At 41.0% G+C, this 27,387-nt stretch overlaps 1 long non-coding RNA gene and 1 pseudogene across 2 annotated transcripts in view; one reads left to right on the top strand and one right to left on the bottom strand.

The window, feature by feature from the left end:
• LOC129529681 (uncharacterized) overlaps window positions 1-27,387 on the bottom strand; it is a 417,056-nt gene that overhangs the window by 380,858 nt on the left and 8,811 nt on the right. For both annotated transcript variants that reach the window (XR_010132549.1, XR_008675225.2), the window contains exon 3: window positions 25,659-25,729. This is a non-coding gene — a long non-coding RNA (uncharacterized lncRNA). The remainder of the gene's footprint in view (window positions 1-25,658; window positions 25,730-27,387) is intronic.
• Window positions 3,611-3,717, top strand: LOC129530173 (uncharacterized; annotated as a pseudogene).

Here is a 27,387-nt window from a genome sequence, read left to right as displayed (position 1 = left end):
ACGATCTTGAATTTTTTTTCATGTGCTTATTGATCAACTGTATACCTACTTTGGAAAAATGTCTATTCAAGACCTTTGCACACTTTTTATTTGGGTGTTTTCTCTTTTTCATGCTGAGCTGGAGGAGTTCTTTACATATTTTACATATTAGTCACTTATGTGATATACAGTTTGAAAATAGTTTATCTCATTCTCTGGGATGTCCATTCATTTTATTGATAGTGTCTTTTGAGGCACTAAAGCTTTTAAGTTTTATGAGGTCCGGTGTTTCTACTTTTTTTGTCACTTGTGTGTTTGGTGTCACATCTAAGAAGCCATTGCCAAATCCAAAGTCATGAAGACTAAAACCTATGTTTTCTCTTAAGAGTTTTATAGTTTTAGCTATTGCTGTAGGGCCTTTGTTTTATTTCAAGTTATTCGTGTATGGCCTGAGGTATAAGTCTGACATCATTCTTTTGCATATAATTTAATATAAATGAAAATCATAGTTTCAGGGGCAAGAAAACAGCATACTGGGAATCTGAGAACCTTAAATTTAGTCCTTTTCCTGACATTAATATGGTTGGTTCAATATTTGTCAATTACATACACTTTACTAATTAGGATATTGAGATCTATGTAGGGATTTTTTGTCCTCTGGGATCTATTATGGACTGAGAGAGATGTATTAAAACCCTTCACTACTAATATGATTTTATTCTTCTCTTTTTACTCTTGAAATGCTTGCCTTATGAAAATTAATGCTACATTATTTAGCACATGGATTTTCATAATTGTTGGATCTCTGATGGGAATTGCAACCTTTATCATTATAAAGTGTTCCACTAAGCTTAAACAAATTTACAAGAAAAAAAAACATTAAAAAGTGGGCAAAGGACACGAACAGAAACTTCTCAAAAGAAGACATTCATGCAGTCAACAACATGAAAAAAAGCTCAACATCACTGATCATTAGAGAAATGCAAATCAAAACCACAATGAAATATCATCTTATGCCAGTCAGAACGGCAATTATTAAAAAGTCAAGAAACAACAGATGCTGGTGAGGTTGCAAGGAAAACAGAAGGCTTTTACACGGTTGGTGGGGATGTAAATTAGTTCAACTACCATGGAAGACAGTGTGGAGATTCTCTAAAGATCTAGAAGCAGAAATACCATTTGACCCAGCAATCCCATTACTGGGTATAAAACCAAAGGAATATAAATCATTCTATTATAAAGATACATGCATGTGTATGTTCATTGCAGCACTATTCATAATAGCAAAGACATGAAATCAACCCAAATGCCCATCAATGATAGACTGGATAAAGAAAATGTGGTATATATACACCATGGAATACTATGCAGCCATAAAAAGGAATGAGTTCATGTCCTTTGCAGGGACATGGATGGAGCTGGAAGCTATTATCCTCAGCAAACTAATGAAAGAACAGAAAACCAAACACCACGTGTTCTCACTTATAAGTGGGAAAGTGGGAGCTAAATGATAACACATGGACACATGGCTGGGGAACAACACACACTGAGGGCTGTCAGGAGGGTACGGGGAGGGAGAGCATCAGGAAGGATAGCTAATCCATGCAGAGTTTAACACCTAGGTGACGGTTTGATCTGCGCAGCAAACCACCATGGCACACATTTACCTATGTAACAAACCTGCATATCCTGCACATGTACCCCAGGAACTTAAAATAAAAGTTGAAGAAAAAAAACCAACAAAGTGTTTCACTATTTTTTCTATTATAATGCTTTTTGCGATAAATTCAACATGTCCAATTTTAAAAGTATGAATCCTGATTTATTTTTGTTTGCATTTGCATGGTTTAACTCTCTCCATCATTTAATGTTAGTGTTTCTGAGTCATTTTTAAGTACAGGGGTTTTGCTATGTAATGAGATCTGAAAACATACCCTTTAAAAAGTGACTTTAGCTGATTTTATTTAAATGGTAGGCACTTATGGGCTTAGTTTGTCAAGTTATTTCATGTTATGTTTTCTGTTTTAAATGTCTTTAATATATTTTCTTTACTTTTTTGTGTATTTCTTCTGAAGCTTGGGAAGGGCTATATTTTTAATCTGCTAGTTTTGCTTTAATTATAAAAAACACATTTAATCCTCTCTTCTTTAGATAGTATTCTTTGCTTATAATGAACAATGGTGGAATTAGTATATTTCCACTTTCTCCACCTTTCCCTTCTACTTCTCTACTACCCAAATTTTGGTTAATTATTTTATTTCTCCAATGTTTATCTTTATCGTTAAAAGTATCTGAGTTTTTATATTATTTTATCTAGTTACAATGATGGTTTGATCTCAGTTATGAAAGATGAACTTACTACCACAGAAATAGCTAGCCATTTTCCTCTAGTTCTTCTCTTCCTTAATTACTTAATTTCTATATTATCAGAATTTACAGAATTTATATTTTTAAAATTTGTACTCATAATCTCTACATTTATTTTAATTGTAGCCCTACATTTCAATGGGTTCAATCCTTACTGCTAGACTTTTTGACCGAGTTTCCACTTATGTCCTCGTTATTTCTAGAGGCCTGTTATGAACTCAGCATGACCATTGTATTAGTTTCCCATTGCTGCAGTAGCAAATTACTACAAACTCAGTAGCTTGAACAACATAACTTGATTATCCTTCAGTTCTCTAGGGCAAAAGTCAGATGAATTTCTCACCAAGCAGAAATCAAGGAGTCAGTAGAGCTCTGTTCCTTTCTAAAGGCTCTAAGTGAGAATTGTTTTTTTTGTTTTGTCGTTTTGTTTTGAGATGAAGTTTTGCTCTTTTTGCCCAGGCTGGAATGCAACGGCAAGATTGTGGCTCACCACAATCTCTGCCTCCCGGGTTCAAGCAATTCTCCTGCCTCAGACTCCCGAGTAGCTGGGATTACAGGTGTGCACCACCACGCCCAGCTAATTTTGTATTTTTAGTAGAGATGGGTTTCTCCATGTTGGCCAGGCTGGTCTTGAACTCCCGACCTCAGGTGATCCACCTGCTTCGACCTCCCAAAGTGCCGGGATTACAAGCATGAGCCACTGTGCCCGGTCGAGAATTGTTTTATTGTACATTCAGGTTGTTGCAGTTGTAGCACTAGCATTCCTGTTTCCTTTTAGGCTGTCAGAAGAAGGTGATATCTAGCTTGTAGATGCTGCCTCCATGCCTTGGCTTCTGGCCCCTTTTCTCCATCTTTCACACCAGCAATGGTGGGTAGGAGTCCCTCTCACACTTTGAATTTTCTTGCATCTCTCTGACTCAGTCTTCTGTCTCCCTCTTCCAGTTTTAATAAGGACCCATGTGATCACACTAGGATCACGTGAATAATCCAGGATATTTTCTCTATTTTTAAAGTAAACTTAATACCATCTCTGAAGTTTCTTTTCGCATATAAAGTAACATATTCACAGGCTGCAGGGATCGAACATCTTTGGAAGGCAATTTTTCTGCCTACCACAACGACCAAGCTGCTTTAAGATCCTCTTTTTGTATCACAGAAGAGAAGCCAGTGAACAGTTTCCCAGAATCCTCTCCCCGAAATGATTCTGGATTACAGTTTTCCAGTAAGAGGCACTTGCATGAATGAGATTTAAAAGGTGGAAGAGAAGACTATACTTTCAGGGATCATTTCTATAGTTTGTGACTAGAGAAGTTTCTCTGAACGTGTAGAGCTAGACCTAAAACCATAAAAACCCTAGAAGAAAACCTAGGCATTACCATTCAGGACATAGGCGTGGGCAAGGACTTCATGTCCAAAACACCAAAAGCAATGGCAACAAAAGACAAAATTGACAAATGGGATCTAATTAAACTAAAGAGCTTCTGCACAGCAAAAGAAACTACCATCAGAGTGAACAGGCAACCTACAACATGGGAGAAAATTTTCGCAACCTACTCATCTGACAAAGGGCTAATATCCAGAATCTACAATGAACTCAAACAAATTTACAAGAAAAAAACAAACAACCCCATCAAAAAGTGGGCGAAGGATATGAACAGACACTTCTCAAAAGAAGACATTTATGCAGCCAAAAAACACATGAAAAAATGCTCATCATCACTGGCCATCAGAGAAATGCAAATCAAAACCACTATGAGATAGCATCTCACACCAGTTAGAATGGCAATCATTAAAAAGTCAGGAAACAACAGGTGCTGGAGAGGATGTGGAGAAATAGGAACACTTTTACACTGTTGGTGGGACTGTAAACTAGTTCAACCCTTGTGGAAGTCAGTGTGGCGATTCCTCAGGGATCTAGAACTAGAAATACCATTTGACCCAGCCATCCCATTACTGGGTATATACCCAAAGGACTATAAATCATGCTGCTATAAAGACACATGCACACGTATGTTTATTGCGGCATTATTCACAATAGCAAAGACTTGGAACCAACCCAAATGTCCAACAATGATAGACTGGATTAAGAAAATGTGGCACATATACACCATGGAATACTATGCAGCCATAAAAAATGATGAGTTCATGTCCTTTGTAGAGACATGGATGAAATTGGAAACCATCATTCTCAGTAAACTATCGCAAGAACAAACAACCAAACACCGCATATTCTCACTCATAGGTGGGAATTGAACAATGAGATCACATGGACACAGGAAGGGGAATATCACACTCTGGGGACTGTTGTGGGGTGGGGGGAGGGGGGAGGGATAGCATTGGGAGATATACCACCAGCATGGCACATGTATACATATGTAACTAACCTGCACAATGTGCACATGTACCCTAAAACTTAAAGTATAATAAAAAAAAAAAAAAAAAAAGGTGGAAGAGAACAGTCCATTATACTCTGGGGTAGTTGCAGACAGGTGCATAGGCAGATGTGAAAGTCACACGGGCTTCTTAGTAAGCACTTAAGAGATATCTGCTTTGTTGTGGCAGAATGAGATAGCTATTGGGAGCTTCCTCGAGATTCTTGAAAATCACAACAGCTTCTTAGCACATAAATTATGTAATTTATGATATGAAGTAAGCATCTTTCTTTGCTTTAGTGAATTGTCATATTCCTTTCTAAGTATGGATTGCTTCCAGTGTTTTATCCTTTGTATTTAAATTTGTAAAATTTCCCCAAAAGTTTCTTTAATGTGAAAGTTTTTGCCAGTGTTACTTCCTTTGGGACATCTTCATCCTTCCCATTACAACCACTTTCCAATTTCACGTTCAGTGTTTTGTTTGCTGATTTATTTCTTCCCTGCATTTTCATTCTTTGTCCAATTCCATCTTTCTATTGTCCATTTATCTAAAATGTCACATAGCTTTATCACTGAAAGGAAAGGAGGCAACACAATTAACATGCTTTGCTATGTATGCATTAAATATTAGATGTGCAGTGACCAATTACTGACAGTCTTTATAGAAAGTGATGTGATTGGCCATTTATGATGCATGTCTGTTATTTATATAATGAAATGTGGACTGAAGAGTTAGCAGCAAAATACGTACTTTATGGAATAACCAGTGGGTATACAGTGGTACCCGACATCTGAACTACGTTTTGTGGGAGTAGTGTTAGTTAACTAAGCCATTATGTACTTGTTTTTTAGGGCTGCTATAACAAAGAAGCACAGACTGGGTGGCTTAAACAACAGAAATTTATTTATTTTTAACAGCTCTGGAGGTTAGAAGTAAAAGATCGAGGTGTTCGCAGGGTTGCTTCCTTCTGGGGGTTGTGAGGGAAGGATCTGTTCTAGGCCCCTCTCCTTAGCTTGTAGATGGCAGTCTTTTCTCTGTATTTTCACATTGTTCTCCCTTTGGGTGTGTGCACCCAAATTTCCTCTTTTTACAGGGACACCAGTCAGAATAGATCGTACCCTAATGAATTCATTTTAACCAAATTATCTCTGCAAAGACTCTATCCCCAAATAAGGTCACATTCTGAGGTACTGGGGAACTGGACTTCAAAACAGCAATTTCAAGACGGGTAACTGAAATGTTGGTATAAAGACATACGCTTTTGGCAGTTTGGAAAATCAAATAGAATATATTTCCCATGTGTCATTTTTGAAGATGCTACTAAAGTTCACATTTAGCTATATCTCTCCTAGGGCCCTTTCAGGTAAATGGAAGCTACTCTCTCTTGGTACAAAAGCGTTCTGTGTCTTTATACTAGAATGACAGTTTTGTTATGTTTAGAATTTTTGTATCATCAGTTTTTCTTTTGTTGAGGTCTTTGAAGTTAATATTCCAGTCTTTTTTCTTTTAATTTAGGTATATTTATATAAATTAGAAGCATAAACAGTATGTGTTCAGTTTGACTAGTTTTAGCAATTGTATAGAGCCATATAACCACCACCATAGTCAAATATAGAGCATTGTCATCACCCCCCAAATTTCTCTGTGTCTCTTTGCAGTCAGTCTCCCTTGTACACCCAGCCCCAGCCAATCTCCCTTCTCATTTCTATAACCAGGAAGCAGTTTCCCCTGTTCTTGGATTGTATATAAATTGAACCATACAGGTATGCTACTCTTATGTGTCTGCATTTCATTCAAAATAATGCTTTTGAGATTAATCTTTGTCTTGTGTGTATTAGTAGTTTTCTGAGTGGTATTGATTATAGGAATGTGCTACAATGCATTTTAAACATTCTTCTGTCGATGGGCATTTGAGTTGTTTCCAGTGGTTTATGTACATTCTAGTAGAAAATTTTTGTGAACATGTTTTTATTCTAGAAACCGATAGTGGGCCGTGGTGTAGGTGTACCTTTAACTGTTTAAAAAACTACCTGTAATCCCAGCACTTTGGGAGGCCAAGGCGGACGGATCATTTGAAATCAGGAGTTTGAGACCAGCCTGACCAACATGGTGAAAACCCATCTCTACTAAAAACACACAAAAATTAGCCAAGTGTGGTGGCACATGCCTGTAGTCCCAGCTACTCGGGAGGCTGAGGCAGAAGAATTGCTTGAACCCAGGAGACAGAGGTTGCTCTGAGCCGAGATCACGCCACTGCACTCCAGCCTTGGAGACAGAGTAAGACTCTGTCTCAAAAAAAGAAAAAAAAGAAAAAAAAAGAAACTACGAAACAGTTCTACAAAGTGGATGCACCATTTTATATTCCTACCAGCAGTGTGTGAGAATTCCGGTGATTTTGCATTTTCAATATCATTAAGGGAATTATGCATTTAAAAAATTTTAGCCATCCAAATTTTAGTATAAAATGGTATCTTATTGTATTTCCTTTACAATAATGATGTTAAGAACCTTTTCATATATCTATTTGCCATTCTCATATCTTCTTTTGTGAATTAGTTTATTCAAGACTTTTGCCCATTAGAAAAACCTGGGTTGTTTGCCTTTTGTTTATAATTAATAAACCATTTTTAGAGAAGTTTTAAGTTTACAGAAAAATTGGGCAGAAAGTAGATTTTTCCCATTTACCCCAATACCCTCCCACACAGTTTCTCCTATTAATAACATCTTGCATTAGTGTAATACATTTGTTACAATTGATAAGCCAATGTCAATACATTATTATTGACTAAAGTCTATAGTTTACATTAGGGTTCACTTTCTCTGCTGTACATTCTGTGGCTACTGAAAAATATATAATAACATATATCCACCATTATAGTATTGTAAAAAATAGTTTCAGCTGGGCGTGGTGGCTTACACCTATAATCTCAGCACTTTGGGAGGCGGAGGCGGGTGGATCACCTGAGGTCAGGAGTGTGAGACCAGCCTGACCAATATGATTAACCCTCATCTCTACTAAAAATACAAAAATCAGATGGGTGTGGTGGCATGTGCCTGTAATCCCAGCTACTTGGGAGGCTCAGACAGGAGAAACGCTTGAGCCTGGGACTCGGAGGTTGCAGTGAGCCAAGGTCGTATCATTGCACTCCAGCCTGGGCAACAACGGAGAAACTCCGTCTCAAAAAAAATAAATAAATAAAATAAGAATAGCTTGATTGACCTAAAAATCGTCTGTCCACCACCTATTCATTTCACTCTCTCCCCAAACCTGGAAACCACTGATCTTTTTACTGTTTCCATTGTCTTTACCAGAATGTCATATAGTTGGAATCATACAGTATGTAGTCTTCTCATATTAGCTTCTTTCACTTAGCACTATGTGTGTCTTTTCACTCAGCTATATGCGCACATGTCTGTTAATATGGTTTGGATGTTTGCACCCTCAAAATCTCATCTTGAAATGTGATTCCCAGTGTTGGAGGTGGGGCCTGGTGAGAGGTATTGGAGAATAGGGGTGGATCCCTCATTAATCCTTTAGCACCATCCGCTTGGTGATAAGTGAATTCTCACTCAGTTCACATGAGATCTGGTTGTTCAAAAAGTATGAGACTTCCCACTTCTCTCTATCTTACTGCTGCCTTCACCACATGGCACACTGGCTCCCCTTTGCCTTCTTCTGTGATTGTAAGCTTCCTGAAACCCTCACCAGAAGCAGATGCTGTCATGCTTCTTTACAGCCTGCAGAACCACGAGTCAATTAAACCTTTTTTCTTTATAGATTACTCAGTCTCAGGCATTTCTATATAGCAATGCAAGAATGGACTAATACCAAAAATTGGTACCAAAGAATGGGCTATTGTTATAACAATATCTAAAAATGTAGAAACAGCTTTGGAGCTGGTTAATGGGCAGAGGTTGGAAGAGTTTGGAGGACTTAGAAGAAGACAGGAAGATGAGGTTAAGTTTGGAATTTCTTAGAGACTAAATGATTGTATGCAAAAATGCTGATAAGAATACGAACAGTGAAGTCCAGACTAATGAGGTCTCCGATGGAAATGAGGAAGTTATTGGAAACTGGAATAAAGGTCACTCATATTATACTCTAGCAAAGTGCTTTGCTGCATTGTGTTTACGTCCTAGGGATCTCTGGAAGTTTGAACTTAAGAGTAAATGACTTATGGTATGTGGCAGAAGAAATTTCTAAGCAGCAAAACATCTAAGATTTGGGCTGGATGCTTTCAACACTCTGTGATCAGATATGAGAGAAAAGAAATAAATTTGGAACTTATATTTAAAAGGGAAGCAGGGTATAAAAATTTGGAAATGGGCAGCCTGGCCAATTTTGGTAAACGAAAGAGCATTTTCAAAAGAGGAATTCAAGAGGGCTGTGGAGCAACCACGTGCTAGGGAGACTAGCATGACTAAAAGCCAGCCAGCTACTTATAGCCAAGACAATGGGAAAAAGGCCTCAAAGGCATTTCAAAAATTTTGAAGACAGTTTCTCCCCTCACAGGCCCAGAGCCCTGGGAAGAAAGAATGGTTTCACGGGCCAGGCCCAGGGCCCTGCTGCCCCAAAGAAGCCTCAAGACACTGCTTCCTGCATACAGGCAACCCCAGTTCCAGCCTCAGATCAAAAGGTCCCAGGTACAGCTTGGGATGCTTTGGAGGGCACAAACCATAACCCATGGTGGCCTCCACAGGACAATAAGCCTGCAGGTGCACAGAATGCAAAAATGAAGGAGGCTTGGCAGCTTCGACCAAAATTTCAGAGGATGTATCGGAAAGTCTGGGTACCCAGACAGAAACCTGCCACAGGGGCACAGCACCACAGAGAAATGCTACTAGGTCAGTACTGAGGGGAAATGTGGGGTTGAAGCCCCAACACAGAGTCTCCAATGAGGCATTGTCCAGTTGAGCTGTGGGAAGGGGGCCACCACCCTCTGGACTCTAGAATGATAGAGCCATGGGCAGATGGCATACTGAATCTGGAAAAGCCACAGGTGTTCAACTCCAACTTGTGAGAGCAGCCACAGAGGCTTCACCCTGCAAAATCACAAGGGCAGAGTTGCCCAAGGTCTTGGGAGCCCACTCCTTGCACTGGTGTGCCCTGGATGTGAGACATGGAATCAGGGATTATTTTGAAGCTTTAAGGTTTAATGACTGCCCTGCTGGTTTCAGACTTGTGTGGGGCCTGTAGCCCATGTATTTTGGCTAAGTTCTCCTGTTTGAAATGAAAATGTATACCCGATGCCTGTACCACCATTATATCTTGGGAATAAGCAACATGCTTTTTATCTCATAGGCTCACAGTTGGAAGGAACTCTTCTCCACATGAGACTATGGACTTGGGACTTGGAACTTATGAGTTAATAACACAGAACAAGTTAAGACTTTGGGAGACTATTGCAAAGGCATGATTGTATTTTGCAATGTGAGACAAACACAAAATTTGGGGGACCAGGGGCAGAATGATATGATTTGGATATTTTTAGTATTAGTCCATTCTCACACTGCTATAAAGAAATACCAGAGGCTGGGCACAGTGGCTCACACCTGTAATCCCAGCACTTTGGGAGGCCGAGGTGGGTGGATCATGAGGTCAGGAGTTCAAGACCAGCCTGGTCAACATGGTGAAACCCCGTCTCTACTAAAAATACAAAAATTAGCTGGGCGTGGTGGCACGCACCTGTAGTCCCAGCTACTCAGGAGGCTGAGGCAGGAGAATTGCTTGATGCCGGGAGACAGAGGTTGCAGTGAGCCGAGATCGCACCACTGTACTCCAGCCTGGGAGACAAAGCGAGACTCTGTCTCAAAAAAAAAAAAGATAAAGAAAAAAAGAAATACCAGAGACTGGGTAATTCATAAAGAAAAGAGGTTTAATTGGCTCGTGCTTCCACAGGCTGTATAGGTAGAAAGATGAGGGACACATTAGGAAACTTTCGATCATGGTGGAAGGTGACAGGGAAGCAGCCTCACCTTACATGGCCAGAGCAGGAGGAACAGAGCAAAGGGAGAGATGGTGTATATTTAAAACAACCAAATCACATGAGAACTCACTATCATGAGAACAGCAAGGGAGAAATCCACCCCCATGATTCAATAACCTCCCACCAGGTCCCTCCTCCAACCCTGGGGATTACAATTCAACCTGAGATTTGGGCAGTGACACAAATTCAAACTATATCATTCTGCCCCTGACCCCTCCTAAATGTCATGTCCTTCTGACGCTGCAAAATACAATCATCCATCTCAATAGTCCCCCACATCTTAACTCATTTCACCATTAACTCAGAAAGTCCGCAGTTCAGTCTCATCTAAGACAAGGCAAATCTCTTCTGCCTATAAGCCCATAAAATCAAAACCAAGTCAGTTACTTCCAAGATACAACAGGGGTATAGGCATTTGGTAAATACTCCTTTTCCAAAAGGGAGAAATAGGCCAAAAGACAGGGGCTACAACCGCCACATAAGTCTGAAACCCAGCAGGGCAGTCATTAAAGTTCCAAAATAATCTTTTTTGACTCCATGTCCCAAATTCAGGTCACACTGATATAAGGGGTGGGCTCCCAAGCCTTCAGCAGCCCCACTCCTGTGGCTCTGCAGGGCTCATCCCCAACAGCTGCTTTCCTGGGCTGGCACTGAGTGCCTGTGGCTTTTCCAGGTACACAGTGCAAACTATTTCTGGAGATACCATTCTGGGGTCTGCAGGATGGTGGCCCTCTTCTCAAAGCTCCACTAGACAGTGCCCTGGTGGGAACATTTGTGGGTGCTCCAATCCCACACTTCCCCTCCACATGCCCTAGTAGAGGTTCCCCATGAGGGATCCACCCCTGCAGCAGACTTCTGCCTAGACATCCAGGCATTTCCATTTATCCTCTGAAATCTAAGCAGAGACTCCCAAACTCAACTCTTGCTCTCTGTGTACCTGCAGCCTTAACACCACATGGAAGCCACCAAGGCTTGTGGCTTGCACCCTCTGGAGCAGCGGCCTGAGATGTATCTCGGGCCCTTTTATCCACAGCTGGAGCTGGAGTGGCTGGGACACAGGGAGAAGGGTCCCAACATTGTGCAGGGCAGCAGGGCCCTAGGCCTGATCCACAAAACCATTTTTCTCCCCTAGGCCTCAGGGCATGTAACGGAAGGCGCTGCCTCAAAGGTCTCTGAAATGCCTTTGAGGCATTTTCCCATTGTCTTGGCTATTAACATTTAGCTCTTCTTTACTTAAGCAAACCTCCTCAGGAAATGGGTTTTTCTTGACTACCACATGGTTAGGCTGCAAATTTTCCAAACTTTTATGCTCTGCTTCTCTTTTAAATATAAGTTCCAACTTCATAACATCTGTGTGCTCATGCATACGAGAATATGCTTTTGGAAGCAGCCAGACTACATCTTGAATGCTTTGCAACTTAGACATTTCTTCTTGCAGATACCCTAAATCATCTCTCTCAAATTTAAAGTTCCACAGATCCCTATAGCAGGGGCACAATGCTACCAGTCTCTTTGCTAAAGCATAGCAACAGTGAGCTTTACTCCGTTCCCAATAAGTTCCTCATCTCTACCTGAGGCCTCTTCAGACTGGACTTCACTGTTCATATCACTATTAGCATTTTGGTCACAACCATTCAACAAGTCTCCAGGAAGTTCCAAACTTTCCCTCATCTTCCTGTCTTCTTCTGAACCCTCCAATCTATTCCAACCTCTGCTCGTTCCCCAGTTCCAAACCTACTTCCACATTTTCAGTATCTTTATAGCAATGCCCCAATTCCTGGTACCATTTTTCTGTTTTAGTCCATTCTTGCACTGCTATAAAGAAATACCTAAGACGGGGTAATTTATAAATAAAAGGGATATAATTGGCTCACAGTTTTGCATAGCTGTGGAGGCCACAGGAAACTTTTTTTTTTTTTTTTGAGACGGAGTCTTGCTCTGTCACCTAGGCTGGAGTGCAGTGGCGCAATCTCATCTCACTGCAAGCTCCGCCTCCTGGGTTCACGCCATTCTCCTGCCTCAGCCTTCCGAGTAGCTGGGACTACAGGTGCCCACCACCATGCCCGGCTAATTATTTGTAATTTTAGTAGAGATGGGGTTTCACCGTGTTAGCCAGGATGGTCTCGATCTCCTGACCTCGTGATCCACCTGCCTCGGCCTCCCAAAGTGCTGGGATTACAGGCGTGAGCCACTGTGCCCAGCCAGCCACAAGAAACTTTCAATCATGGCACAAGGGGAAGGGGAAGCAGGCACATCTTCACGGGGCCCGAGCAGGAGAGAGAGAAGGGGGAGATGCTACACACTTTTAAGCAACCAGATCTCCTGAGAATTCACTCACTATCATGAGAACAACAAGGGGAAAATCCATTCCCATGATTCAATCACCTCCAACCAGGCCACTCCTCCAACACTAGGGATTACAATTCGACATGTGATTTCAGTGGGGATACAAATCCAAACCACGTCACTTTGCCTCCTTCAAATCTCATGTTGTTAGGTGATTCCCAGTGTTGGAGCTGGGACCTAGTGAGAGGTGACTCAATCATGAGGCAGATCCTTCATAAAGGGTTTAACATCATCCACTTGATTATAAAGGAATAGTCACTCTTAATTCACCTGAGACCTGATTGTTAAAGTTTCTGGGACCACCTCTCTCTCTCTTGCTCTTGCTCTTGCCATGGAACATACTGGCTCCCCTTCACCTTCCACCATGATTGTAAGCTTCCTGAGGCTGCACCAGAAGCAGCTGTTGGCACCACACTTCCTGTATAGCCAGCAGAACCATGAGCTAATTAATCCTCTTTTCTTTATAAATTACCCAGTCTCGAGTATTGTTTTATAGCAATGCAAGAATGGATTAATACATATACCTTGTTTTTTCAAGGTTTGACAGCTAACTTCTTTTATTTCTGAATAATATTCCATTTGATGTACTACAGTTTATTCATTGTTGAAGGATGTCTTGGTTGCTTTCAAGTTTTGGCAACTATAAATAAAGCTGCTAAAACCATTCATGTGCAGGCTTTTATGTGGATATGTTTTCAAGTCACTTCATTAAATACTAAGGAATGCAATTGCTAAATAGTAAGAGTATGTTAAGCCTGTGTATGAAACTGTCCAATTATTTTCTAAGGATGTTTTTCTTTAATTGTTGATTTTAGGAGTAATTTATATGTTTATATATTCTAAAATTTTTATATGTTCTAGGTAGTATTCCTTTGAGGGTGTGTATGTTTATATATTCAGTGGTTTGTACATTCATTTTCTTAGCGGTATCTTTTTTTTTTTTTTTGAGACAGAGTTTTGCTCTTGTGTTATAGGGCAAGAAAATGGGGGTCATGACCAACTCAGTATACCACTGGAGGCTATATGAGCAAACAGCAAACTGCTGTCATGAAAGCAAGATGTTGGAAAACTAACAACTGCATCTGCCGCCAGAAGGGGTGCTGAGGGCAGTCATGCCTCAAGCACAGTGTTCCTTGTGATTATCTATAGGAACATCTGAAGCCTGTTGTACAAAGAAAGCAATTATGTGTACCTGTGATAAATCAAGCAGCTAACCAACCATTACCTCTTCCTCCCTGCTCTTTCTACCTAATAAATATGAAGGGCTGTAGAAGCTCAGGGCTGCCTTTCCTCACTAGAAGCAAGGAGCCCCCTGACCCCTTCTTTTAAAACAGATCCTCTTGTTTTTGTCTCTATTTCTGCGTTCGTCCCCCTTTGTTCACTACCGTAGAAACCGTCAGCGACAAGTGGCGCCTTGAACACAGACAGTGAGCAAAGAAGGTCTGCTGGAGGAGAGAATGTGAAACTGACAAGACAAACGAGAAACCCCGGGAGGAGTGTGGCGGCAGCAGATACAAGGTCAGTGCCCTAAAGAGGGACTGGGAACAGGACATTTTCTTAATCAGGGTAACATGGGGCAGAATTTGTCTATTGAGGAGCAACATTATGTGCAGTTTCTTAAAGTTTTACTTAAACAATCTGGTGCTCAGGTTAGTTCTCAAACACTAAGATGCTGCAGGAGGTTATCACGCATAACCCATGCTTTCCACAGATAGGCACTCTTGATGTGGAAAATTGGGACAGAGCAGGAGAAGGATTAAAACGAGCTCATCAAAAAGGTCTTAAAGTTGATCCTTGTGTTTTTTCTGCTTAGAGTTTAGTTCGTACTGTCCTTCTGCCATTATCTCCTTCTTATTCTGCTAGACAGCAGGAGTCATGTTCTGAGTCAAAAAATTTAAAAGAATCTTTTGTCCCACCCACAGTACCAATTAAAAATAATAAACAGGGGAGGAAGGATGAAAATTGGCCTGTGTCACCCCCTCCAGTAGCAGAAACATCTGTACCACCTCCTTCAGTAGCAGAACTAGAGACCCCAATACAAAGAATTTTACGCTCTGCTGCTATAGCTGGAGAGCCCTTAGGACCTTGCACTTTTCCCATTTCCATAAGGCCCAATCCAAATAATCCACAGCAGTTTATTCATGAACACACCACACTAGAGTTTAAGTTGCTGAAAGAATTGAAAGCTAGTGCAGTGAATAATGGAGTCCAAAGCCCATTCACTTTAGGATTGTTAGAATCTATATTTGGTGCCATGTGTCTTCCACCATTTGATGTAAAGCATTTGGCTCGCACTTGTTTGTCTGCTAGTGTGTACCTGACATGGAATTTAAATTGGCAAGAACTGTGTGCAGACCAGGCTAGAAAGAATCGTGCTGCTGGACACGGAGACATTACAGAGGATATGCTATTAGGTAATCGCCCTTATTCAGACCCGCAACATCAAATGGCACTCCCAGATGCTGCTTATAAGCAGTGTGCCTTGGATGCTAAACGCACCTGGGCCACAATTCCAGATGAAGGGGTCCCCGTAAAATCATTTTTATGTATCATGCAAGAATTGCAGGAACCCTATGCACATTTTCTTGCAAGACTACAAGAGGCAGTGAAGCAACAGATTCCTCATACCACTGCTGCAGAAATGCTAACCTTAACTCTAGCTTTTGAGAATGCAAATGTGGATTGTAAACGTGCACTGGCACCTGTGAGATGTACAAAAAACTTGGGAAATTTTCTTAAAGCTTGTCCAGATGTGGGAACTGAGCTTTATCGCTCTGCAATGATGGCTCAAGCAATGGCTAATTTAGTAATGGACAAATCTAAAAAGGGCCAAGAGGCGATTCTTAAAATGAGAAAATGTAATTGTTGAAAAATCGGACATTTCAAAAAAGAATGCCGTCAGACCTCTGGGCAGAAGGGATCTTATAATGCAGTTCTCCACCCCCAAAAGAAAAAACGCCAGGACTTTGCCTTCTTGCAATAAAGGAAATCATTGGGCTAGTCAATGCCATTCCAAATTTCATCAGAATGGCACCCCCATGTCGGGAAACGAGAAGGGGGCCTGAACCCAGGCCCCACAAACAATGAGGGCATTCCCAATCCAGGCCACAGCCCTGTCTCAGGGATGGGTTCCCGGAGGCACATTGATTCCCTCTCCCCAGGAACACCCGGAAGCTCAGGATTAGATCTCCCAGTCAGAAAACGGGTTATATTAGTTGGAGGAGACAAACCCACCAAGATTCCCACTGGTATTTGGGGACCTTTGCCAACAGGATATATGGGATTAATTTTGGCAAAAAGCTGTCTTAACTTACAGGGCGTTACTATAGTCCCAAGAGTTATTGATTCTGATTATGAAGGAGAAATTCAAGTAGTGGTAATGTCACAAGATCTTTGGGTTTTTGAACTGGAAGAATATACTGCTCAGCTATTGCTTATTCCTTGCAAGTTACACCCTTCTCCACGTAAGGAGAAACAAGGGAATCAAGGACTTAAGAGTAAAACTAGGAGGGAAATTTACCTATCCCAACTCATAGCTTCTAATCGACTTACCTGTACAGTGCAAATTACAGGAAAGACATTTTATGGGCTTATGGATACAGGAGCTGATGTGTCAGTAATATCTAAAGACAATTGGCCCCCATCCTGGCCCTTGCAATTAACTTCTACATCCTTAGTCGGAGTGGGAACAGCTCAAAGTGTTCAACAGAGTGCTGAGATTTTACCCTGTCTCAGACTAGATGGACAGTCATGTACTTTTCAACCTTATGTTGCAACTGTAGCTGTTAACCTATGGGGTTGAGACTTACAGCATGGGATATGAGACTTACAAATGAAACTATTGAGAATCCAGGATTTAAAATGTTACAGAAAATGGGATATCAGAGCGAAAAAGGCTTAGGAAAGTCCCTACAGGGAAAGCCTGATCCTATATTAATAACTGGGCAAACATACAGAATTATGTAATATTATTCTGCTGATCACCAGTGCTTTTTTGTTTTTGTTGTTGTTGTTGTTGTTATTTATTTATTTATTTTTTGCTCTGTCGCCAGGCTGGATTGCAGTGGCACAATCTTGGCTCACTGCAACCTTTGCCTCCTGGGTTCAAGCAATTCTCCTGTCTCAGCCTCCTGAGTAGCTGGGATTACAGGCGCATGCCACCACACTCAGCTAATTTTTGTATTTTTAGTAGAGACAGGGTTTCATCATATTGGTCAGGCTGGTCTCAAACTCCTGACCTCAGGTGATCCACCCACCTCAGCCTCCCAAAGTGCTGGGATTACAGGTGTGAGCCACCGCACCTGGCCTTTACCAGTGTCTTAATGAGCAAAATAATTTTCTTTGTATGAAATCCAATTTGTAATTATTTTCTTTTATATAAAAAAGATAGAAACTTTGTAGTTGTCACTTTTATGTTAAGTCTATGATTAATGTTTGTACATGGAATAAGGTAAGGTTTGAGGTTGACTTTCTTTTCCAAATGGCTGAATGGTTGTTCCAAAAGTGAGAAATCAATATCAACAGCAATTTGCACTCCTAACCTTGAGATGTTTATTTCTGAAAACCAATCACTACTGAAGTTAATGAGTATTCCTTGGAGAAATGGATGATTCCAGAGCTGGGGCGAGAAAAGTACAAGATGGGCCAGGAATATCATATTGTACAGGAAAGAAAGAAGTGCTCAAAGAATGAGATAAGCATGACAATAAGACACATAATCTAGCTTAAAGGGGTCTCAACTGGGCAAATCTGGAAAATGGAAGCTTTGACATGAATAATGATAGTAATGGATTATAATCCAGTGCATTAAATAGGAATTCAGAGGTCCATACTAATATATATTTTGTATGTAAATGTATATATATATATATATATTTTACATATATATATAGATACGTAAGAGAATGGAAAACATTCCTATAGAGTAGAATGTAATTACTATTAAATACTTCCTAAAACTTGCAAAATAATTATTTTACCTTTGGGGAGAAATCTGGCAGAAACCACCTTAAACAAGTGATAAAAGTTACCACCAACAGTGATAGAAAAAATTGAAATCATGTGCTTTCTGATATGAGGCACTCAGAAAAAACACTATACTTTTTTTTTTTTTTTTTTTTTTGAGACAGAGTCTCCTTGCTCTGCCGCCCAGGCTGGAGTGCAGTGGCACGATCTAGGCTCACTGCAACCTCCACCTTCCAGGTTCATGCCATTCTCCTGCCTCAGCCTCCCAAGTAGCTGGGATTACAGGTGCCCACCACCATGCCCGGCCTATTTTTTGTATTTTTAGTAGAGATGGGGTTTCACTGGAAAAACACTACACTAGTAAAGAAAATGCATAATATTTATCTAATAATGAATAAATACCAGGAATTGAGGGACATTTTTAGTTACTAGCCTGCACTTTTCAAAACTGCCAAGGACATGGCAAGGAAAAGACTGAAGAATGGATCCAGACTGTGGAGACTGAAGAGACATGATAACTGTATTAGTCCATTTTCATATTGCTATGAAAAAATACCTGAGATTGGGTAATTTATAGAGAAAAAGAGGTTTAATGAACTCACAGTTCCACATGGCTAAGAAGGCCTCACAATCATGGCAGAAGGTGAAGGAGGAGCAAAAGGCATGTCTTACATGGCAGCAAGCAAGACTGCATGCGCAGGGGAACAGCTCTTTATAAAATAATCAGATCTCATAAGACTTAATCACTATCACAAGAAAAGCACAAGAAAAAAACGTGCCTCCATGATACAATTACCTCCCACTTGGTCCCTCCCATGACACGGTGATTATGGGAACTACAATTCAAGATGAGATTTGGGTGGGGACACAGCCAATTTCATTCCATCCCTGACCCCTCCCAAATCTCATGTCCTCATATTTCAAAACCAATCATGCCTTCCCAACAGTCCCCCAAAGTCTTAACTCATTTCAGCATTAACTCAAAAGCCCAAGTCTAAAGTCTCATCTGAGATAAGGCAAGTCCCTTCCGCCTATGAGCCTGTAAAATCAAAAGCAAGTTAGTTACCTCCTAGATACAATGGGGATACAGGCATCAAGTAAATACACCCATTACAAATGAGAGAAATTGGCCAAAGGGGCTACAGATTCCATACAAGCCCAAAATCCAGTGGGGCCATCAATCAAAATGATCTCCTTTGACTCGATCTCCATCTCCTTTGATCATGTCTCACATCCAGGTCACACTGATGCAAGAAGTGGGCTCCCTTGGGGAGCTCTGCTTCTGTGGCTTTGCAGGGTACAGCCCCCCCCCCCCCCCCCACCGGTGGCTGCTGTCATGGCTGGCATTGAGTGTCTGTGGCTTTTCCAGGAACACAGTGCAAGCTGTAAGTGGGTCTACCATTCTGGGGTCTGAAGGATGGTGGCCCTCTTCTCACATCTTCACTAGGGAGTGCCCCAGTGGGGACTCTAAGTGGGAGCTCCGACCCCAGATTTCCCTTCTGTACTGCCCTAGCAGAGGTCCTCCATGAGGGCCCTGCCCCTGGAGCAAACTTTTGCCTGAACATCCAGGCATTTCCACACATCATCTGAAGTCTTGGCGGAGGTTCCCAAACCTCAATTCTTGGCTTCTGTGCACCTGCAGGCTCAACACCATGTGGAAGCTGCCAAGGCTTGGGGCTTGCACTCTCTGAAGCCACAGCCCGAGGTGTACCTTGGCCCCTTTACCCTCAGCTGGAGTTGCTGGAGCACAGGGCACAAAGTCTTTAGGCTGCACACAGAAGGGGGGCCCTAGATTTAGCCCAGGAAACCATTTTTCACTCCTAGGCCTCTGGGCCTGTGATGGGAGGGGCTGTGTCTCTGACATGTCCTGGAGATATTTTCCCCATTGTCTTGGCTATTAGCATTTGGCTCCTCCTTACTTATGCAAATTTCTGCAGCTGGCTTTAATTTCTCCCCAGAAAAAGGGTTTTTCTTTTCTATTGCATCATCGGGCTGCAAATTTTCCAAACTTTTATACTCTGCTTCCTCTTGAGTGCTTTGCTGCTTAGAAATTTCTTCTGCCAGATACCCTAAATTATCTCTCTCAAGTTCAAAGTTCTACTGATCTCTACAGCAGGGGCAAAATGCCACCAGTCTCTTTATATTGCAAGAGTGACCTTTGCTCCAGTTACCAAAAAGTTCCTCATGTCCATCTGAGACCACCTCGGCCTGGACTTTATTGTCCACAGCAGTAGCAGCATTTTAGTCAAAGCCATTCAACAAGTCTCTAGGAAGTTCCAAACTCCCACATCTTCCTGTCTTCTGAGCCCTTCAAGTGTCTAGGAAGTTCCAAACTTTCCTACGTTTTCCTATCTTCTTCTGAGCCCTCTAAACTGTTCCAACTTCTGCCCGTTATCCACTTCCAAAGTTGCTTCCACATTATTGGGTATCTTAATAGCAGTACCCCAGTCTATCCATACCAAATTACTGTATTAGTCCATTTTCATACTGCTATGAAGAAATATCTGAGACTAGGAAATTTGTAAAAGAAAATAGGTTTAATGGACTCACAGTTCCACATGGCTGGGGAGGCCTCACAATCATGTCAGAAGGCGGAGGAGGAGCAAAGGCACATCTTACATGGCAGCAGGCCAGAGAGCATCTGCAGGGGAACTGCCCTTTATAAAACCATCAGATCTCATGAGACTTATTCACTATCATGAGAACAGGATTGGAAAAACCCACCCCGATGTTTCAATCACCTCCCACCAGGTCCCTCCCATAACACGTGGGGATTATGCAAGCTACAACTCAAGATGAAATTTGGGTGGGGACACAGCTAAACCATATCAATAACTAAATATAATACATGCTCCAGGCTTGGAACTTGGATCTAAAAATTTCATTTTGGGCACAGTTGAAGGAAATCTTAATGGGGTAAGTGGAAGCATTATATTAATTTTAAGCTCCTTGATTTTGATAGACTGTGGTTTTGTAGGATAGTGTACTTGTTTTTCGAAAATGCTCACTGAAATACCAAGTGGTAATGAGCCTTTCTGTTTGCAACTCAAAAATGGTTCAGAAAAAGGATTATGTAAGCACATACACATATATACATATAAATACTGACATAGAGAACAAGAGTAAGTCAAACTTGGTAAAAAGATAGCAATTGGTGGCTGGGCACAGTGGCTCATGCCTGTAATCCCAGAACTTTGGGAGGTCGAGGCAGGCAGATCACGAGGTCAGGAGATCGAGACCATCCTGGCTAACATGGTGAAACCCCGTCTACAAAAACTTAGCCGGGCGTGGTGGCAGGCACCTGTAGTCTCAGCTACTCGGGAGGCTGAGGCAGGAGAATGGCGTGAACCCAGGAGGCAGAGCTTGCAGTGAGCCGAGATCACGCCACTGCACTCCAGCCTGGGTGACAGAGTGAGACTCCATCTCAAAAAAAAAAAAAAAAAAAAAAAGCAGATACCAATTGGCTCACCTGGGGGTTAGAATATCTAGGAATTCATAAAATTCTTACAAGATATTTTATAAATCTGAAATGATTTCAAGACAACTTTAGAAAGAATGGATAAGAATTAATGTGTCAAAAACAATTTACACTTTAAAACTTACTGTGATACTATTTTTTTAATTTGAAACACATCAAACATCAATTCTGTGAGAAAGCATTTTTTACTCACTTTTTATAAATGAATAAAAATAAGGAAATTGAGATTTAGAGAATCTGGAATTTTGTCCATGATATAAAATGTCATATGTAGAATCTGCACCAGGTTTTATCACCTCCAAGTCCAGTGTTCTTTTTATAGTTTCATGCTGTCCTTGAAGATGATGTCTTAATGTTTGCCTTGTATAAGTTGTTCATCTCTGGACCTTTGCTTTTTCATTTAATCTGTTTTCATTGGTGGGCCATTCTGCAGGTCCTTTTCTCATTTAGAAACACTGAAACTCTTATAGTACATGACTGAAACTGTCCCCTGCAACAGTAAACTTCTGTGATTCCATTCCCATTTTTCCCAAACAGTGATGTACTGGCAGGAACCAGCATGAAATTTGAGAAAAAGGCTGGGAATTATCCTTATACAGCTCAAACCTCCACTTAATGAGAATTTTTCTTCAAATAATCCATTTCCTGAATTGAGATAAATTATCACTGAGTATTGTTTGTTTGTTTGTTTTTGCAATTAGAGTTAAGTTATCATCAGTTTAAAATAATGGATTAAAAGATGTTAATTGCAAGCCACATGGTAGTCTCAAATCAAAAAACCTACATCAGATACACACAAAAAAAATTAAAAGTAAGAAATTAAAACATACCACCAGAAAAAAAAAATACTTTCACAAAAGGGAAGAGAGAAAAAAAAAAGAGGGAAGGAAGACCACAAAACAAGTAGATAAACAAATTTTAAAATGGCAGGAGTAAGTCCTTACTTATCAATAATAACATTGCACGTAAATGAAATAAACTCTACAAACCAAAGAAACAGAGTGACAGAATGGATTTTTAAAAAGACAAAATTGGTCAGGCACAGTGGCTCACATCTGTAATCCCAGCACTTTGGGAGGCTGAGATGGGTGGATCACCTGAGGTCAGGAGTTCGAGACCAGCCTAACCAACAAGCAGAAACCCTGTCTCTACTAAAAATACACAGCGGGAATACTAAAGCAGACAAGCTTCTGGGACACTTAAAACTCGGCCAGGCGCGGTGGCTCACGCCCAGCACTTTGGGAGGCCAAGGCGGGCAGATCACAAGGTCAGGAGTTCAAGACCAGCCTGGTCAATATGGTGAAACCCCGTCTCTACTAAAAAAAAAAAAATAACAATAATAATAATAATACAAAAATTAGCTCTAATGCCTACAAAAAGACATTTCACATAGACATACATAGATGCAAAACAAAGAGGTGGAAAAAGATATTCCATGTGAACAGAAACCAAAAAAGAGCGGGAATAGTTATACTTATCTCAGAAAAAATAGATTTTAACACAAAAACTATAGCTATAAAGAAGCTTGTTATCTAATTAAAAAGCAGTCAATTCAGAAAGAGGATATAATAATTTTAAAAGTATATGCATGCAACACTGGAGCACCTCAATATATAAAGCAAACATTCTTAGAGCTAAAGAGAGAGATAGACCCCAATACAATAACAGCTGGGGACTTCAACACCTCATTTTCAGGATTGAACAGATTATCCAGACAGAAAATCAACAAAGAAACATCAGACCTAATCTGCACTATAGACCAAATGGATCTAATAGATATTTACAGAACATTTCATCCAATGGCTGCAGAAAACACACTCTTTTCCTCAGCTCATGGATTATCCTCAAGGATAGCCCGTAGGTTAGGTCACAAATTAGTCTTAAAACATTCAAAAATTGAAATAATATCAAGTATCTTATTTGATCACAATGGAATAAAACTAGAAATCAGTAACAAGAGAAAATTTGGAATCTACACAAATACATGGAAATTAAACAATATTTTCCTAAATGAGAAGTGAAACAGTAAGGAAATTTAAAAGAAAATTAAAATATTTCATGATACAAATGAAAATGAAAACACAACATATCAAAACCTATGGGGTACAGCAAAAGCAGTACTAAGAAGTAAGTTTGAACTATAAGTGCCTACATCAAAAAAGAAGAAAAACTTCAAAATATACAACTTAAGAATGCATCTTAAAGAACTAGAAAAGCAAGAGGAAATCAAACCCAAGGTTGGTAGAAGAAAAGAAATAATGAAAATCACAGCAGAAATAAACAAAATTTAAAACCAAAAATAGAAAAGATCAACAAAATGAAAAGTCGATTTTTTGAAAACATAAAGAAAATTGACAAACTTTTAGTCACACCAAGAAAAAATGAGAGAAGAACCAAATAAATAAATCAGAGATAAAAAAGGAGACATTGCAACTGACACCACAGAGATTCACAGGATCATTAGAGACTACATTGAGCAACTATATGCCAACAAATTGGAAAACCTAGGAGAAAGGGATAAATTCCTAGACACATGCAACCTACTTAGATTGAACCATGAAGAAATTCAAAACCTGAATAGACCAATAACAAGTAATGAAGTTGAAACCATAAGTAAAAGTCCTGCAGCAAAGAAAATCCTGTGACCCGATGGCTTCACAGATGAATTTTACCAAATGTTTAAAGAAAAACTCTTATCAAGCTCACTCAAACTACTCCAAATGACAGAGGAGAAGGGAATACTTGTAAACTCATTCTATGAGGCAACTATAACCCTGATACCAAAACCAGACAAAGACAGATCAAAAAAAGACTACTACAGGCCCACAACCCTGATGAACATTGATGCAAAAATTCTCAACAAAATACTAGTAATCCAAATTCAACAACACAATAAACACATCATTCATCATTACCATATGAGATTTATCCCTTGGATGCAAGGATGGTTCAACACACAGAAATCAATTATTGTGATACATCATATTGAGAAGTGACAGCGTGCTGGCAGTCCTCACAGCCCTCGCTCACTCTTGGCGCCTCCTCTGCCTGGGCTCCCACTTTGGTGGCACTCGAGGAGCCCTTCAGCCCACCGCTGCACTATGGGAGCCCCTTTCTGGGCTGGCCAAGGCCGGAGCCGGCTCCCTCAGCTTGCCGGGAGGTGTGGAGGGAGAGGCGCGGGCGGGAACCAGGGCTGCGCGCACTGCTTGCGGGCCAATGCGAGTTGCAGGTGGGCATGGGCTCAGCGGACCCCACACTCGGAGCGGCCCCCGGCTAGCGGCTGCGGAGGGTGTGCTGGGTCCCCCAGCAGTGCCGGCCCACCGGTGCTGCGCTCGATTTCTGGCCAGGCCTTAGCTGCCTTCCCGCAGGGCAGGGCTTGAGACCTGCAGCCTGCCATGCCTGAGCCTCCCCCTCGCCTCCGTGGGCTCCTGTGCAGCCCGAGCCTCCCCGACGAGCGCCGCCCCCTGATCCATGGCGCCCAGTCCCATCAACCACCCAAGGGCTGACGAGTGTGGGTGCACTGCACGGGACTGGCAGGCAGCTCCACCTGCAGCCCCAGTGCGAGATCCACTGGGTGAAGCCAGCTGGGCTCCTGAGTCTAGTGGGAACTTGGAGAACCTTTATGTCTAGCTAAAGGACTGTAAATACACCAATCAGCACTCTGTATCTAGCTCAAGGTTTGTAAACACACCAATCAGCACCCTGTGTCTAGCTCAGGGTTTGTAAATGCACCAATTCACACTCTGTATCTAGCTACTCTGGTGGGGAGGTAGAGAACCTTTGCGTCTAGCTCAGGGATTGTAAACACACCAATCAGCGCCCTGTCAAAACAGACCACTCGGCTCTACCAATCAGCAGGATGTGGGTGGGGCCAGATAAGAGAATAAAAGCAGGCTGCCCCAGCCGGCAGTGGCAACCTGCTCGGGTTCCCTTCCACAATGTGGAAGCTTTGTTCTTTCGCTCTTTGCAATAAATCCTGCTGCTGCTCACTCTTTGGGTCCACACTGCCTTTATGAGCTGTAACTCACCGCGAAGGTCTGCAGCTTCACTCCTGCCTGAGCCAGCGAGACCACAAACCCACCAGAAGGAAGAAACTCCGAACACATCCGAACATCAGAAGGAACAAACTCCAGACGCGCCACCTTAAGAGCTGTAACACTCACCGTGAGGGTCCGCAGCTTCATTCTTGAAGTCAGTGAGACCAAGAACCCACCAATTCTGGACACAATATCAACTGTATGAAAGACAAAAATTACAACCATTTCACTGATGTGGAAATAGCATGTGATAAAATTCAACATCCCTGTAAGATAAAAACCCTAAAGAAAACTGGGTATAGAAGGAACAAAAGTCATATGCAACATACTCACAACTAGTGTCATACTGAACAGGGAAATATTGAAAGCCTTTTGTCTAAGATCTGGAATACAACAAGGATGCCCACTTTCATCATTGTTATTCAATATAGCACTGGAAATCCTGGCTAGATAAATTAGACAAGAGAAAGAAATAAAGGGCGTCCAAATTGGAAAGGAAGAATTCATATTATACTTGCTTGCAAATGATGATTGTATATTTGGAAAAAACTAAAGACTCCATAAAAAACTATTAGAATTGAACAAACTCAGTAAAGTTGCAATGTACAAAAATCAGTAACATTTCTATATGCCAACAGCAAATAATCTGAAAAAGAAATCAAGAAAGTAATCCCATTTACAATAGCCAAATATAAAACAAAATACCTGGGAATTAACCAAAGCGAATGATCTCTGCAATGAAAACTATAAAACATTAATACAAGAAAATGAAGACACAAAAAAATGGAAAGATATTTTATGATCAGACATTGGAAAAATCAATACTGTCAAAATGTCCATACTATTCAAGGCAATCTATAGATTCAATGCAATCTCTATCAAAATACCATTGACATTCTTTACAGAAATAGGAAAAATAATCCTAAAATTTATATGGAATCATAAAAGACCCAGAACATCCAAAGCCACTGTGAGCAAAAGAAGAAAACTGCAGGAATCACATGAACATGACTTCAAATTATACTACAGAGTTATAGCAACCAAACCAACATGGTATTAGTATAAAAGCAGATACAAAGACCAATGAAACAGAATAAAGAACACAGAAACAAATGTACTTATTTACACCCAACTGATTTTCAACACAGGTGCCAAGTACATATCCTGGAAAAAGGACACTCTGTTCAATATATAGGGCCAGGAAAATTATATATCCATCCATATGCAGAAGAAAGAAACTAGACCCCTATCTCTTGCCATATACAAAAATGAAATCAAAATGGATTAAAGACTTAAATCTAAGATCTCAAACCATAAAGTTACTAAAAGAAAACATTCAGGAAGCCCTGGTGCGGTGGCTCATGCCTGTAATCTCAGCACTTTGGGAGGCCGAGGTGGGTGGATCGCCTGAGGTCAGGAGTTCAAGACCAGCCTGGCCAATATGGTGAAACCCCCATCTCTACTAAAAATACAAAAATTAGCCAGACATGGTAACATGTGCCTGTAATCCCAGCTACTCTGGAGGCTGAGGCAGGAGAATCACTTGAATCTGGGAGGTGGAGGTTGCAATGAGCTGAGATCATGCCATTGCACTCCAGCCTGGGTAACAGAGTGAGACTCCACCTCAAAAAAAAAGAAGAAACATTGGGGAAAATCTCTAGGACATTGGTCTGGGCAAAAATTTCTTGAGCAGTACCCCACAAACACAAGCAACCAAGGTAATCACGGACAGATGGAATCACATCAAGTTAAAAAGGTTCTGTACAACAAAGAAATGAATCAACAAAGTGGAGAGACAACCAACAGAAAGGGAAAGAATATTAGCAAACAATCCATCTGACAAGGGATTAATAAC

Source organism: Gorilla gorilla, chromosome X, assembly GCF_029281585.2.
Source record: "Gorilla gorilla gorilla isolate KB3781 chromosome X, NHGRI_mGorGor1-v2.1_pri, whole genome shotgun sequence".
Lineage (NCBI taxonomy): Eukaryota > Metazoa > Chordata > Mammalia > Primates > Hominidae > Gorilla > Gorilla gorilla.
The sequence above is the reverse complement of the archived record's forward strand: the minus strand, read 5'-3'. Positions and strand labels throughout refer to the sequence as shown.